The sequence below is a fragment of the Antechinus flavipes genome, chromosome 3, assembly GCF_016432865.1.
Source record: "Antechinus flavipes isolate AdamAnt ecotype Samford, QLD, Australia chromosome 3, AdamAnt_v2, whole genome shotgun sequence".
Classification (NCBI taxonomy): Eukaryota; Metazoa; Chordata; class Mammalia; order Dasyuromorphia; family Dasyuridae; genus Antechinus; species Antechinus flavipes.
In genome coordinates, this window is record NC_067400.1 from 536379727 (window position 1) to 536396761 (window position 17035).

Here is a 17035-nt window from a genome sequence, read left to right on the forward strand (position 1 = left end):
AAGTGAGATGAAATGTAAATGGCCATTATAATTAGCAATCTTCAAGCTGCTTTACATTCTGATAGAGTTCAATTATCATCTTCTCAGGTACAGTATAACCATAATTTTTAGTTCTCAAATTCTGTTTAAAGACGTTCTGTCAATATGTACCATGAGTCTTTTGTCTTAGAATTACCTATCTGCACCATTCTCCACTTATATAGTATATTAAATATGGTTCTATATCCTCTTTAGAAAAATCTAGACAAGAGCCCAAATCTAATAGTTTAAAAAAATTGTCCCCAGAATACCATAGTGGAGACTTAATGAGCCCAAGATGGTGAAAAAAGAAAATATAGTTTCCCTCTCAGTCCCTCAGCCCTCTCAGAATCCCTAGGAATATCCTTAGTTAAGAGTATGGGTCCATTCTTGAAAAACTAAAACGGTGAGGACAATTCCCCAGCCTCTCTAAACCGAGGAGTGGTTCTTTAGGTTAGACAATTATCCCACATTATCTCTCTGCATGACACATGAACTTGAATCCCAGCTTCTTGACATCCCCATAATTATGTCACAACTCTTGTAACCACGAGGAAGAAATAAACAACTCATTTCTCTACTCACTGCTTCAGTGAATCATCTTGGGAAAATGACTTCCTGTTTTCTGTTTGACAGGCTGAGCAGAAATATAGGTAAATGAGTTGAATTACCCCTCTTTGAAAGGTTTGGACATTCAATCTTCATAGTTCTATAGGACAAAGATTAGGGAAGATATCTAAATTGCCTCAGTTCTAGTTAATACTTTTTTCCAGGCCAAATTATTAAAAAAAAAAAAAAAAAAAAAAAAAAAAAAAAAAAAAAAAAGCAAAGTTTCCACTTCCCTTTCTGAGTCCCACATACCTTTGTGTGCCACCAGAATTTTCATAGCCTCACTCAACTCTCAGACTCTCTGCTACTCCAATTCAGGATTTCCAGGGTAGTTTCAATATATCTTTATAAATGTAAAGGAGCAGGACACTAAATATCAAAAACATATCACCAACCCTCTTCTAATGAAGTTAGAAGTGTAACGGGTATTATACATGTGACATAATGTATATTGTCACCAGCCTAGGTCTCTAGATTAATTCTGACTCTGAGAGATGAAAGAAGACATGCTATTTCCAACAGACAAGGCCTGCACAAAAATGGTACCTGGCTTGCCTAGCAAGGTTAAAGATAACAGTTTTATTGTAGGAAGAACAAAATGGGCTGAAGTACTTTGCAAATGTGTAAGTCTAGGGTCAGCAGCTCAATTATTAGTAAGCTAAGTAAAGAAACATACATACTATGACAAAAATACCTTTGGTTATCTTGATTCCAGAGGACTTTTGGTGAAATATACCATGATGTATGAGATGTAGAATGAAGCCATTACCAGGTCAAGCTCTGAGTTGATTATTAAGTTTAACTTTTTTTGGTAGTCAGTTAATTAGCATTTATTAAGGCGTGATCTGTTATGGGCCCTGTGCTAAGTACAAAGAATACAAATGCCAAGGAGGGCTTTATTGTGGTAGAATGGGGGATAAGATATAATAACAGCATCAATAATAATAAAAATAATATAGTTACCATTTATATAGTGTTGTGAGATTTAAAAAACACATAATTTTGCATATGTAATCTACTTATGTCATCATTGCCATAATTCCATTTCAGAAATGAGGAAACTGAGAAACTAAGTGAATTGGCCAGGATCACACAACTATTAAGTGACTCCATGTCCAACATTCTATCCACTTTGTCACCTATGAGACAATGACAGTAACAGAAAACGTTTAAAAGTATCAATAAATGTGTATACTAAAAATTGCATTGATGTGCAGCAATTATATATCTCAAATGAAATAGTCAAAAGTTTGTTATTCTTTATGGTCTCCATGTTCTTCCTCCTCTTTCAGGGAAAAGAGAATATATAAGCATCTACCTCGACCTTTTCAGGTGCTATCTCACTCTCCTGACCTGCCCTTTGGCCTTCTTCTACAATAAAATTTACCAGTCTTTTCTGCTACTCCCTCACCCCCACAACTAAAGGATTAATTAGCAGGTCAAAAAAACAAAACAAAACAACAACAACAAAAAAAAAAAAAAACCCAGACACAAAAGAAAAAATGGCTGATAGAATGGTTGTTGTTGTTGCTCAGTCATGCTCAACTGTGTGACTACCCCCACTGCAGTGATTTATCATTTCCTTCTCCAGGTCATTTTACAGATGAGGAAACTGAGGCAAACAGGGTTAAGTGCCTTGAACAGAATCATAAAGCTGGAAGACTCATCTTCCTGATTCTATAATATAGACTCCTGTACTGTATTCCCCATCTCCTCCTCCCCATCCCAAAATAAGAGGATATTTGCATATTAAAAGAGGTTGACTGGAGAGAGAGCTTTCCTTTTTCCTTTATCCTTGTCTAGAGATATATATACCTGTGAGCCAGATTGTCCTTTTGCTTATTCTCACCAATAGCTTTGTAATCCTAGAGGATCAAACCATCCATCAGCTCAAATGACATTTATTAGCTTTGTGTGAAAGATAAAAACAACTCTACTAATTACTTTGTTTATCTTGTTGAAAAGAACCTTTCAGTTCTTGCTTGACTCTATTTCTCAACTCCCACTTCCCTGCCTTTGAAAAGGTTCCATTCCCAGAATGCCCTATATTCTGATTTGTCTCTTAAAATTCCTAGTTTCCTTTGAAGCCTGAACCAAGTGCCTTCTGTTATGAGGCCTTTCCTATTCCTCCAGATGCTAGTGCCCCACACCTCTGAAATAATTTTATATTTATTTGTACAAATTGTTTCTAACAATAGAATATAAAACCCTTCAGAAAAGGGGCAATTATAATTTTGTCTTATATCCCCAGCTCTTAGCTTTGTGTTTGACATGTAATAAATCTTTAAGTAAAGCTTCCTGTTATATTCAAGATCTAACTGCTCTGTAATCAGCGGCATAATGGGCATGTTCTTAACACCAATCAAGAAGTCCTGCCAGCCCTTGCAGGTAGTTCCACCTGCAGGTAGATCCTTGGCAGCTGCTCCTCCTGCCTCCCCCACTCTGCCCCACAACTCTCTAGCCTTCTCATATTCCAATATTCTCATATTTAATAAAACATTCAAGAGAATCTGTGACAGTGTTAGTCATCTTTCTTAGGAAATATTGAGCCCCAATGAAGAAATCTCTGATTTTCCTATTAAGCTCAGCCTGAAGCCCTACAATGATCGACACTATTAGATAGAAGAGTGAAAACTGCATCAAGCCTAGAGAATGTCATCAAACATGCTATTTCTTCATACAAAAGCCACATTGCAATGATTCTTACTAATTGGCATTATATTAAATTGGGTAAGTCTTTCTCATGAATCATGGTTGGGAGCAGTCTCTACAAGAGAGCCATGGGGAAAGTATGCCTGAGAAAATATTAAGGAAAGCAAATAAATGTTCCAAAACAGAAAGCCTTAACTTTGTTTGTGTATGTATATGTATTATAGACCCATAGTTTTTGGATCCCTTCTCAAAAATACTAATAATGCTTTTAAACTCACTACATGATATATGAGTACTTTCCTTTGCAATTGTAGATATAATCATATATATAATGTGTATATATTTACAAAGTAACATATATTGTACAATTACAAAGGAAATATGTATTGTAATGTGTGTTGCTTTGTAAATATATGTGTATGTTTATGATTATTCCTATGCTTACTAAGGAAACTACTTATATGTGATAAATATGATTGTTTTATATATAATACACATATGTATATATGAATATATATAAATACGAGGTAAATTATATATATATGTGATTACATATATATAAAGGAAACAAATCATATTTAAATACAGTTATCAGTATAGTAAGGAAAAAAATACATGTCTGTGGACTTCCTGAAATCTATCCTTAGGTGCTTACTATGCATCCTAGATTAAAAACCCTTAATCTTCTACACTCCAGCTTTTTAAACTGTGGGTTTCCATATAGGCCTTATAGCTGATTGTTGGGATCATGAAATTATGATTTACTATCACAATGTTTGATTTTTACATCTATTTTATATGCCTATATACCTAGGGTCACATAAAAATTTCTCAGCTGAAGATGGGTGGTGAGTAGAAAAAAGTTTAAGAAGCTCTTCTCTAGGCCAAGCCAAGAAGAGAGAAAATAAGAATGAAAAGACAGATTATATCCAGAGTCTTTTAAAAAAAACATTACAATGTATATATTTATAAAAAATATATATCTGCATTTAATTGTAACCTTCTGAGAAGAGGTAGGAGGAGGAAGGGGAAAAAATAGAATAATATAAAAAAGTGTACAGCAGAGAACAAAAGAAAACCCACAAGAAAGCAAAGAAAAGATGGACAGCTCTGAACATAATAGGAAGTATTATTATTTAGGCTTTCTTGAAATGGAAATGTATTGCTTTATATTTTGAATCCTCTCATGATCTACTGTATAAATGGCAATGTTTGTATTTTTATTCTTTTCCTATTTTGTATTCAAATTTAAAATAATAATAATAAAAAAAACATTACAATGGCAAGGAAAGGGCCTCTATAATTTAATCCCACTTTATCTATTCAGTCTGTCTCTCAGTATTCTGTTCTTGGTGCTTCAGTCTCCAATCAAATTGAACTAATTGTTCTTGTGACTTATATATTTTCCTTCTAGATGGGGGTGGAGTGGGAGGGAGGGCAGGTCATAGAAAGAGAACTGTGTCTTATTTAATCTTCATATCACTCCCTGGTTCCTTGTTGTGTTTTTCACACAATAGGAAACTGAGGTCCAGAATAGAAGCAATTTATCAAGATCCGAGAGTTAGTAAGTAGCCAAGACAAGATTCAATCCCAAGTATTCTGATTCCAAATCCAAAATTTAGTATAGAACCTGGCCCATAATAAGCACTAAATGCTTTTTGATCCATCAAATCCAGTGTTCTTTCCAGTGCACAATTCTTTATTGTCTCTCTAATCAATCAAAAAATCAGACCAAGGCACTATGCTATCCACTTTGTGAGCAATGGATTTTGACTCAGAGGTTCTGAACTTAAATCCTCATTCTGCTACTTTTAACCATGTATAACCATGGACAAGTCCCTGTTCTTTCCTCTTTTTGAGACATTGTCTTTGTATCTGTCTCCATTGTCACTCTCTCTCTATCTCTGTCATCTCTGCTCTGTCTTTGTGTTTCATTGAGTCTCTCTCTTTCCTCTCCCCCTCCCTCCATTGATAAGGCTCCTTTCTGTTTGAAAATCCTTTAATCTTAGTAGAAGAAAATAGGATGGGGCAGATTATTGATTTTCTAAATCAACCTCTATGTTTGCTGATCAATATTTCCTTGGTAGATTGGTCAGCTCTAAACTGTGATCAGCTATGCTCTGTTCATATCCTTATATAGTAATACTTCACAATGAGGTATAAATCTTCAAATTTAAATAAAATATATATTTTTAAATCCTCACATCTATCACTTTGAATCAGACTGGAACAAATTAACTGCATTTCTTTTCATACAGTTAATCATTCTTGATCACATACAGTCTGTTTTCAAAATAACATCAAAATATAGCATTTTGTCCTTGGAATTTATTATTTGAAAACCGAACAATATTAGAAATTAGTTTTTGATGCTGTGGAACACATTCACTATCTAAAAAAGGATTCATCAAAGGTGAATTAAAGTATACTTCCCCCCTGTTTTATACCAATAAATAAGGTCAATTAAAAATCAAGCCATTTATCATTCTGTTTTGATCCTCTATCTATATTCCTAATTGCCATTGTCTATAAATGATCAGAAATTATACATTTCAGTTACCATTTTAGTTTGATTCCTTTGAAACATTTATGCAAAGCATTATGCAAAACTTAAAGGCTAGATAAATACTATTATTATTATTATTCAGGAGAATATGTACATTAACTTCTTAGGAATTATAGGATCATAGAATGTTAAAGGTTGAGAGGGATTTTCTTTAAGACCCTGTCCAACCTTCTCACTTTACACATAAGGAAACTGAGGCTTAGAAAAAGAAGTTAATTGCCCCAGGTTGCTCAGTGAGTTAATAGCCAAGTTGAAGTTAAAATTCTTAAGTTACAGCACTGGTAAGGCAGTTTTACCTTGGGGCAATTGTCCATTCTAAATGATGGCTGAGGGTGAGAAATGATGTAGAGTTTTCTTTTCAAATATAGGATGCTTCTTCCAACTCTGAGACTCTGTGAGTCTAATCTCTTATAGCAACTAGGACGGTGCTGATGTTCAGGGGCTCCTATCGGTTAAATAATCCATCCACTTGATAAAGAGTTGACTCAATGATTAAAATCAGCAGCTGAATATGTTGGAGTCTCCCTATTAATGCAACACTAGACAAAGAGGAAAGACACAAATTTTAAGAAAATTGCTTCTTTTACAAAGAATGTTTCACTTGCTCTGTTTTTTCTCTGCAAATCTTAGATATTGAATGCATAACAGAATCCTGGTTACTTGGTGAACAGACTTCATTTGATACCTGACAGTTCAGACTATCCCTGATCCCCTCCTAGAAACTGCTAAAGTCAATCAAATGAGAGTGTTTTTTTCAAACCTGCCTTATTAGAATGGGAAACCAGAGTCTGAGAATTAAAACCATCAAAGACCCAAACTGGGTGGAAAACAGAAAGAAAACAGCTCATCAAACAGACTGTAAAAACCCTGTTCAGGTTTCCAAATTCCAAAAGCCTTAAAATAGTCACATCAAATGCACTGCCAGGTTTTACCCAAAATCTTAACTCTCTCCATCCTTTTAGAAAGAAAAAGAAAAAAAAAATACCTTATTAAATCAGAGACTTCTCAGAGGCAAGGAAAGATATAGATTCCCCCAAGACCAAGGCAAGAAGTCCTCCCCAAAAAACAAGCTTTAAATAAGCTTAAGATTTATTTTAAATTTGAATACAAAATAGGAAAAGAAAAAAACACACACACAAATATTGCTACTTATACAAAAGCTAGCCACAGAATTCCCACCACCACCATTGCTTTATAATCTCCTTTCATCCCTAGCCCCATTCCAAAGCTATATGGGTATGATGTTTCCAGCCTCTTCTTAAAAGTATAACGTGTTCAACCTCTTCTCTACTTGTAATGTGGCCTCTTTCCCACTTATTGTCTTCCTTAAGTCACTTAATTGCAGCCCAGGAATCAGTTGAAAATCAAAGGTAGGGAAAATGAGAGATTGTGCCACGATCCTGAAAACCTCCTGTGTGGCTATAATGAAACCACTGGATAACATTATCAACTTCTAGGTTTCCTCATTATATTATCTTCACTGGTTGAGGGATAATTGATCATCATCTTTATTTTCCCAAATCTTAACAAAAAGACAATTCCTAGAGAGAGTACCTGGGAGGTAGAAGAAGGCCTGTGAGGAAGAAATGTTAATTCCCAGGTGAGTTTGTGTCATTTTCCTAATTATTCTGAGCTGCAAGAATTAGAGAGTGATTGACAGGCTATGAGAGGACTCAAGCTCTCCAGTTGTTACTAATAACAGCACAGTATCTCTTGAGGGAGTTTATGTTTCTAGAAGTGTCCAACCAGAAGAAGGACAGACACAAAAGCTACCTTTGCTTCATAGATCCCAGAGGTTTTGTGGTAGAGCATACAATATCTTGAAAGAAGAAGCAACAGAATGTCATAGAACTAGGATCTAGCATTAGGAAGACTTGGATTTGAATCCAACTGAAAACATTTATTCTGTCACTTTAGATAATTCACTTCAACTCTGGGACCCATTTTCTTCATCTGCCAGATGGAAATGGTACTCAGATCAACTTTTCAGAGTTGTTGCAAGAATCAAAGCAAGCTGTGTAAACAGATCAGAAAATTTAAAATACCATTATATCCCATATTTTCTGACATAGAGCTGGATCTAAAGCAGATATACAATATATCTGTTAATCTGACGTGATTCATTTATTCAACATTTACTGAGCCACTTCTATGAGCTAGCATGAAGACTAGAGAGGATGAAAAAGAAATACCAGAGAAAACTTTAGAAGTAGTTTGCTTTTTAAAAGGACCATCGTATTATATAGGAAATACAAATACTATCATACACACACACACATACACACACACACACACACACACACACACACTCCCTTTCCACTGAATGCCATTTGGCAGAAGAGAAAGCATAGATTAAATGACTTGCTAGTATCACACGGACAATAAGAATTAATCCTGGATTTTCTAAGTCCAAGATCAATAACTTTTCGGTTAAATCACACTGTTTCTCATTACAAGCCTCTTAATAGATATGATCTCTGCCCCCATGGACTTTCTAATCAAGTAGAGAGAAACTCTAATAACTCAAGTACAAATGAAAATATACTCACCATATATGAGGATTGCAAAGTATCATAAGGAAAGGTCAACTAAGCATTTATTAAGTACTATTGCATGACAAGAACTATTGCTAGAAGGTTCAGATATAAAGACAAATGAAACCATCAATCCCCACCCTCAAGGATTTTTTATTCCATCAGGGAAAACAATATGTACAAAAGCAAATTGTCCCCTCTATTATCCCTCACATTCTCATTCATCTTTAGTCTTTTCCTGTCTACCCAGGACTTTCCTGATTTCTATAAATATGTTTGTTTCTCTCTTATCCTTAAAAAGAATTCTCCCTTGATCTGGCCATATATTCTAGTTATCCTGCTATATCTATCTTCTCTTTGGTAGCTAAATCCCTTGACAAGGCCACCTACAATTGGTGTTTGCAAATACTCTCTTCTCATTCTCTTCAAAATTCTCTACAGATTGACTTCCAACCTAATCATTCAATTAATGTGCTTTCTCCAAACTTACCAATCACCTCTCAAGTGCCAGATCTAATGGCTTTTTCTCAATCTTCAGACTTTTTGACATCTCCACTACACTCACACTGTTAATTGCCCTTTTCTTCTAGATATCCTCTTCTCTCTAGGTTTTCAAGACACTGATCTCCTTTCTGTCTGACTATTTATTCTCAGTCTCTTTTGCTGGATCTTTATTCCGGTCATGAGTGCTAAAGTGCATATTCTCAAAGAGCAGTTCCTATGGAATCAATGATTATCTCTATGCTAATGATTCTCAGATCTAGTAATCAAGGCTTAACCCCCAGGTTTATATCTTCAACTAACTGCTGGACATCCAAATTACACATGTTTACAACTGAACTCATTATCTTTTCCCTCAAACTCTCTTCTCTACCCAAATTTTCTATTATCTTGAGTATTAATATTATTCTAGTCATCCAGAATATATCTAGATAGATAGATATCATCTTCTCTTTTTCCCTCTCACCAGCCTTCCTTATCGAATCAGTTGCTAATTTCTATTACTTCTATCTTTACTACTACTACTACTTCTTGCCTCTGATATTGTTACTAGCCTGATGCAGGCACTTACCAAGATTAGGCTTTTTGGTTGGTCCACCAGACTACAATCTCTCTTACTCCAGGCCATTCACTCAGCTAACAAATTGTTCTTCCTAAAATGGAAATCTATATCATCTTCTTTCATTCAATAAACTTGAGTGGCTCCTTATTACTCCCAACATTAAATATAAAGTATTTTGTTTAATTTTAGTGCATTTTATAACCTAACCCCTTCTTATCTTTTCATTTTCCTTACCCATTACTTGCCTTCAGAAACTATATGATCTAATGACACAGATCTCCTTATTGTTGCTTACTCACTGCACTCTCTCCTGACTCTATGCATTTTCACTGACTAACCCTCTTGCCTAGCATAATTTTCCTTCTCAAATGGCTTTTTTCAAATTTCAGCTAAAATTTCACCTTCTATATGAAGCCATTTCACTCCTCCCTAAAATCGTGCTGGGAACTTTATCCACCCAATGCCTTTCTTCTGAAATTAATTATTACAGAGAATTGGACATAACTGAAAAATGACTGAACAACAAAGTGCTTATGAAATACATTGATTGATAAAATAAATATAAGCCATAAAAATAAACTAAATATTAAACAATTAGTGAAGAAATAGCAGCTAGAATTTCAAGTAATATACCTTGATAAAAGGTAGAACTTTCAAATGGGATAAATTATATAGTTTTCTTGCATAACCTAAGGAGATGATGAATGAACTGAGGTTTGAAGTGTATCAACACACAAAGTTGAGGAGGGAAGAAGGATTTCTAGGTCTATAAAACTTCGTGAACAGAAGGAAATGTATGTATGGCAGACACTGAGATGTCTAGTTTCTTGTAAAATAAAGATAATAGGGGAAATATGAAGCTAGAATTGAAGGATAAATAAAGCACTCTGATTTCCAGACTAAGGAATATGGATTTTATTTAGCAGAGAATAAGGAACTTCTAAAGATTATGAAGCAATAGAATGATGTGTACTCTAGGAAGGTTGATGAATCTGCCCCAATAAGCAAGACTTAAAGCAGGGAGGCTAATAATAATACTACTGAAGTATTTCAGATTAAAAATGAGGGCCTGGACTAAGAAAAGCTAATATTTATATAAAGCCTGTGGTAGTTAGGTTGTGCAATGGATAAAGCACTAGCCCTGCAATCAAGAGGACCTGCATTAAAATCAATTCTCTGATGCAAACAAGCTGTATGACTCGATCAAGGCACTTAATTCTATTTGCCTCACTCATCAATAAAAAAAGCTAGGGAAAGAGTTGCCAAACAGCTCCAACGTCTTTACCAAGGAAAAGCTGAAATGGAATCACAGAGCGTTGGATACAACTGAACTCAACAGCAAACAATATATAGTGCCTACTATGTGCCAGACACTATTGTAAGCTCTTTGCAAACATTATTTTATTTTTTTAAAATTAAATATTATTTTATTTGATTTTCACAATAATCCTCGGAGATAGGTGCTGTTATTATACCATTTTATAGATGAGAAGACTGAGATACACAGAGATTATTTGATTTACTCTGAGCTACACATTTCTTTTGATCCATAGATAAACAGCTAATATGAAGATAAAGAAATAGTGATAATAAACCCAAAGAAATTTTAAATATCCTGGATCACACATTTTGGCAGAAAACCAAATGCTGCCTTACAGTTATGTACCTAATTTCTAATGTATGCGGCATTTCTCACTCAATAGTCTGATGGATTCCAGAGGGCAAAAGATGAGACTTCTCATTACTATCAAGCACAATTCTAATGACTAACTGCTGAATGAGTGTTATGGAAAGACCTTAAGACTACTCTCAAATTCAAGAGTACCCTAGAGTACCCCCAAATTCAAGGCAATTCCAATAGATTTGTGATGAAAAGTGCCATCTACACCCAGAGAGAGAACATAGAGACTGAATGCAGATCAAAGCATAATAGTATTTTCACCTTTTTATTGTTATTATTTGCTTGTTTGTTTCTTTCTTGTGTTTTTATTTCCTTTTGATCTGATATTTCTTGTGCAGCATGACAAATATGGAAATATCTTCAGAAGAAAATGTTTAACCTATATCAGATTGCTTACTGTCTAGGAGAGGTGGGAAAGAGAGAGAGGGAGAAAAATTTGGAGCACAAGGTTTTGCAAGGATGAATATTGAAAACTATCTTTACATGTATTTGGAAGAAAAAAAACTACTAAAAATAATTTAACTCTGCAGCAAGTGTTTGGGCACATCCCATACTGCCTGCCAGGGCTATTCTAATAATTTCCTTAGCAATTTTCTCATTTCCATTTTTCTCCCCCACTGCAGTTCATCCTTCGTACTGGTGACTGATTCATCTCATTAAAGTCCAGAGCAAGTGGGCCATTTTTTCTGCTCAAAACACTTTAGTAGCTCCCTATTGCTTATGATATAAAATAAAACTCCTGGGCCGTCACTAGTTGTCTTGATGTGTCTTGCCTTGAACTCTGACTTTGTGCCGCTATGCCTGACTTAAATCCAATTCTTGAGCAAGTCAAGATATCATCCTCATGATTTCACTGGTTCTTTCTGAGAATAAAAGATAAACAACCATCATCCTAGTCACAACCACCATCACCACAATAAAATCCAAACTCCTTGGGCTAGCATTTCAGGTCTTCTAAAGTGACACAGGTTTTTCAGCCTCATCTTATAGTACTTTCCTTAACCTAGTATAGCACCCATTGAATTGAACTCACTGTCGCTGGAAAACACAATACATTTTTCTATGTCTTTACCTTTGCTCATTCAGTTCCCCTATGTCCTCCTCCCTTCTCTTTTGTACCTATTGAATCTCTATGGGTTTTTATTAAAAAGTTGAGGCAAATCTCTGTCTTCCCCTCCCGTTTCAGACAAATTAAGTTACCTTTTCTTTGAACATCAGATATCACTTTTTTATATACACTAGAATAAATGTCAAATATTATCATTCTTAAAGTATGGGTCATATCTTCCTAGTAAATTGCAAGTTCTAGAAGTATGGAAACTGAGTTATCTAAACTTCAGAGTGGGTCTAGCAACCAGCCCCAAGCTTTGCAGACTATAAGTGCTTAATAAATATGTGTTGAACTTAAAATAAATTAAATAGAAGGCACTTTAATGGCAACTGGATGAGTACTCAAGCTACAAGGAAATTTGTTTTCTTTTTTTTAATAGAAAGGCTTGTTAAGCGAACTATAACTGTCATCTTACAGATAAGAAAATATTTGTGTCCTAAGGAGGTGAGGGGGAAAAAAGATAAAGCAAAAAACTTGCCCAACAGATAGCAAGTTAATATAGAGCAAAGACTAGAATTCCAGTCTTTTGGTGTCCAGAGGCTTTGAGTTCCTTTTTAGTACTTCAGAATCGATTTTCCTGCCTCTATATTATTACACTGTTTTCCCCAAGCAGACACATTTCTTAAAATTTTCAGAGAAGACAATTGTGCTGACTGAATGATCTCCTCCCTTCTGCTGGAATCTTGACACTGATTTGTCAAGTGCTATTTGAAGAACCCTGTTTGACAGCAATTTCCCTCCCAGGTGCTTTATACAGATGACTATCTCTGCTAGTCAGAAGGAAATAAGAGAAAGTTTTGAAAGACAATGAAATGCTTTTCTTGTGTGGGATCATTGGTACCCTACTGACATGTGGCCATTCAAATGTTTTATCTGAATCTTAGCTGGAATTTATTTCTGGCTTTTAACTGCTATCCATGGAAGAGAAAAATTAGGCAGCAAAAAAGGCATATAATTAGAAGATTGAAAATCTGATAAAAAGGGGATTATTTGAATAATTGCATGAGCAATGTGTAAGTACAGAAAGGAATGACAAAATTAAAACTTAATAGGGCCAGAATATCAATTTGGGACATTTTGACTGCAACAGAGGATTTAAATGCTTTTTCAAAAATATGAAATTTACCAAATATTTCTAAGGTCAAATCACTGGTTTCACCCCGCAGGTAATAGCTCTATTATTAGGAAAACTTGGAGGGCCTTAACTTCTGCAAAAATACTGAAACGTAATAGGAAGAAAAGAACTAGAAGAGTCTGTGAGTTTCCAATTGGTTTTCTATTTCTATTATTATTTTTTCAATGATAAAATTGGAAATTTTTCTAAAATTCTATTTACCTCCTTAAATTCTTTCTTATTTATTTTAGGGTTTGATTAATCTAGTTTTGAAAGAACAAGATTGAGAAACTCCAGTAGTATAGTTTTGCTATCTATTTCTTCTTGCAACTCTTAACTTCTTTAGGAATTTGGATGCTATGCCACTTGGTGCATATATGTTTAGTGTTGATATTGCTTCATTATCTATGATACCCTTTAGACAAATATAGTTTCCTTATGTACCTCTTTTGATTAGATCTATTTTTGCTTTTGCTTGATCTGAGATGAGGATAGCTATTCCTGCTCTTTTACTTCACCTGAAGCATAATAGATTCTGCTCCAGACTTTTACCTTTACACCATATGTATCACTCTGCTTTAAATGTCTTTCTTGGAAGAAATATTTTGCAGGATTCTGGCTTTTAATCCAGTCTGCTATCCATTTCTGTTTCAAGGGAGAGTTCATTCCATTCACATTCACAGTTAAAATAATCGATTCTGTATTTCCTGCCATTTTTTTAATCCCAAGTTATGTTTTTCTTTCTTTTCCCCATTTCCCTCCTCCCCAGTATTTTGCTTCTGATCACCACTTCCTTCAAACAGTCCTCCCCCTTTAGAGCCCCTTCTCCTTTCTTATATCTTTTCCCTACTACTTCTGTTTTCCCTTCTATTAGCCCCCCCTTTCCTTTCCCATTTCCCCTCCCACTTCCCTATAAGGTGAGAGAACTTTCTCTATGAAACCAAATATGCCTGATATTCTCTGTTTGAGCCAAATCTGATGATAAAAAAAAGAAGTGATGAGCTCTAAAATGCTCTTGGAAAAACCTGGAAAGATTTCCATGAGCTGATGCAAAGTGAAATGTACCATGTACATAGTAACTGTGATATTGTAAGATCATTTGTGAATGACTTGGTTATTCTCAGCAATACAATGATTCATGACAACTCATGGCAGACTTAAGATGAAAATGCTATCTACTCCCAGATAAGAATTGATGTCTGAATACAGACTGAACGATATTATTTGTTAACTTTACTTTTGTTCAGGTTTTTTTATTGTGTATGTTTTCTTTTACAACATGACTATTATATATTATATTATATAATTGTATAAATATATCATTATATTATATTAAAACAATGTTTTGCAAGATTACATATTTAGAATGTATTATTTGTCTTCTCAAGGAGGTGAGATGGAAAAAGAAGAAGGGAGAGAACTGGAACTCAAGGCTTTACAAATTCGATGTTAAAATTCTTACATGTAATTGAGGAAAAATAAAATACTAAATAAATTTAATAATAAAAAAGAAAACTATTAAGAGACACAAAGCACTAAGATTAAGAGGGCTTAGTCAAGGCTTCCTACAGAAGATAGGATATTAATTGCATTTCAAGGAAGCCAGGAAAGCCAATAGGCAGAGAGGAGGAGAAAGAACATTGCAGATATGGGAGAGAAATGTCTTGAATCTGGAGATGAAATATCTTGTTCTAGGAAAGAACTAAACCCAAGAATATGTATGTATGTTGGGAGAAAGATAAGATGGGAGAAGGGAAGGTTGTGGAAGGTTTGAAACATTTAACAGAGGGCTTTGTATTGGATCTTGGAGGTGATGGGGAAGCACCGGAGATTATTAGGGAGGGATGTGTCATGGGAAGATGTGAACTTTGGATTTAGATTGCAATGGGAAGAGACTAGGGGCAGACAGACCCAGGGCAGGTCATCACAATATTTCTGGCTAAATCTAATCATCTTCAAATTGGGATTGGGATTGGGAAGCCTAGCATCCAGAAAAAAAGGAAGTGATGGGGTCAGGGCCCTCAGAATTTCTCCCATCCTGTCCAGGGTCTAGTGGGAGGTTCTGGAAACTATATTGTGAGAGAAATATTGGTCTTTAAAGCAGGTCAGGTCCTAATATCATCTACTTTAATCATGCACTGGGCACCCCAAGGGCTGGTGGATGGGTTCCCCAGTTGTTAATGAGAAAGAAATTGATTTTCAATTGCTAAAGTCCCACTGATGGGAAGCATTTGAAACTTCTGAGTAAACATTAGTAAAGGATGCTCTAAAAGAGAGACACGTTCTAAAAGGAAAATACATGTGAAATACAGACGCCGAGGATTTTCACCAGAGTTCAGGAGATTTGGGGCTATTTTTTTTTCAGTTTTCTGATCTTGGAAGGTCTGCTGCTTGGTCCTGTTCATATTCACTTGTTTCTCATCTTTGAGAACAAAGATGTGCTCGAAAAAGCTTTATGGAACTCTATGCTTTGCTGAAAATGTCAATGTAACCCCAAATCAACTCCAAAAATGTGCTGGTGATACTGAGCCATTTCCAAGAGCCTGAAAAAAATCTTCATTTTTTTGTCCAGGAAATTCCAGTAATTAATAGGAAGATAGCGGGTTCAGTCAAGGATCCATTTCCTAACTGCCCCCTTCCCTATCCTCTCCCCCAGAATCGCAGATGGAAATGGAGCAGCAACGCCCTATACCTCTACAAGGCCTGGGGGGAGGGCTTCCCAGCGAAGACTGATCCTAACTACTGTGTGAGCCTGCCTCCTGAGTCTGGTGAGTCCAACCCTTTCCCTCTGCCAGCTGCACAAGATGCTCCTCTTCTCTTTGTGTGGTGTGGAAGCCTGGGGGAAATGGGACACCTCCTTTCTAGAATATGAGTGATTCTCTTTTCTATTCTTTCCTTTCTCCCACCTCTCTTGTCTTCTTTCTTTGCCCTTTTCCAACCCTTTCATTTTTTTCTGTTCTCCCTTTTTACTTATCTTCCTTTCTCTTCATTCTCCTTTGTTTTCAGCTCCTCATGGATAAACTTCAATGAGTAGAATATCTGGTACCAGGAAGTTTCAGTCAACAGACTAGGGACCTACCATCCTAACCCATCCCTTCATCTAACTTACACCATTTCTTTTTTTTTTTAAATAATTTTTTATTGATAGAACGCATGCCAGGGTAATTTTTACAGCATTATCCCTTGCATTCATTTCTGTTCCGATTTTTCCCCTCCCTCCCTCCACCCCCTCCCCCAGATGGCAAGCAGTCCTTTACATGTTGAATGGGTTGCAGTATATCCTAGATACAATATATGTGTGCAGAACCAAACAGTTTTCTTGTTGCACAGGGAGAATTGGATTCAGAAGGCATAAATAACCCGGGAGGAAAAACATAAATGCAAGCAGTTTATATTCATTTCCAGTCTTCTTTCTCTGGGTGTAGCTGCTTCTGTCCATCTTTGATCAATTAAGGCTCTCTTTATCGAAGAGAACCACTTCCATCAGAATACATCCTCAAACAGTATCGTTGTTGAGGTATATAATGATCTCCTGGTTCTGCTCATTTCACTTAGCATCAGTTCATGTAAGTCTCGCCAGTCCTCTCTGTATTCATCCTGCTGGTCGTTCCTTACAGAACAATAATATTCCATAATGTTCATATACCACAATTTACTCAACCATTCTCCAATTGATGGACATCCTTT

At 35.6% G+C, this 17035-nt stretch overlaps 1 pseudogene; it reads left to right on the plus strand.

Moving 5' to 3' along the window:
- The first annotated feature begins 2967 nt into the window (after window positions 1–2967).
- The window catches only part of LOC127557375 (ubiquitin-conjugating enzyme E2 D3-like), a 36349-nt pseudogene continuing 22281 nt past the window's right edge, over window positions 2968–17035 (plus strand).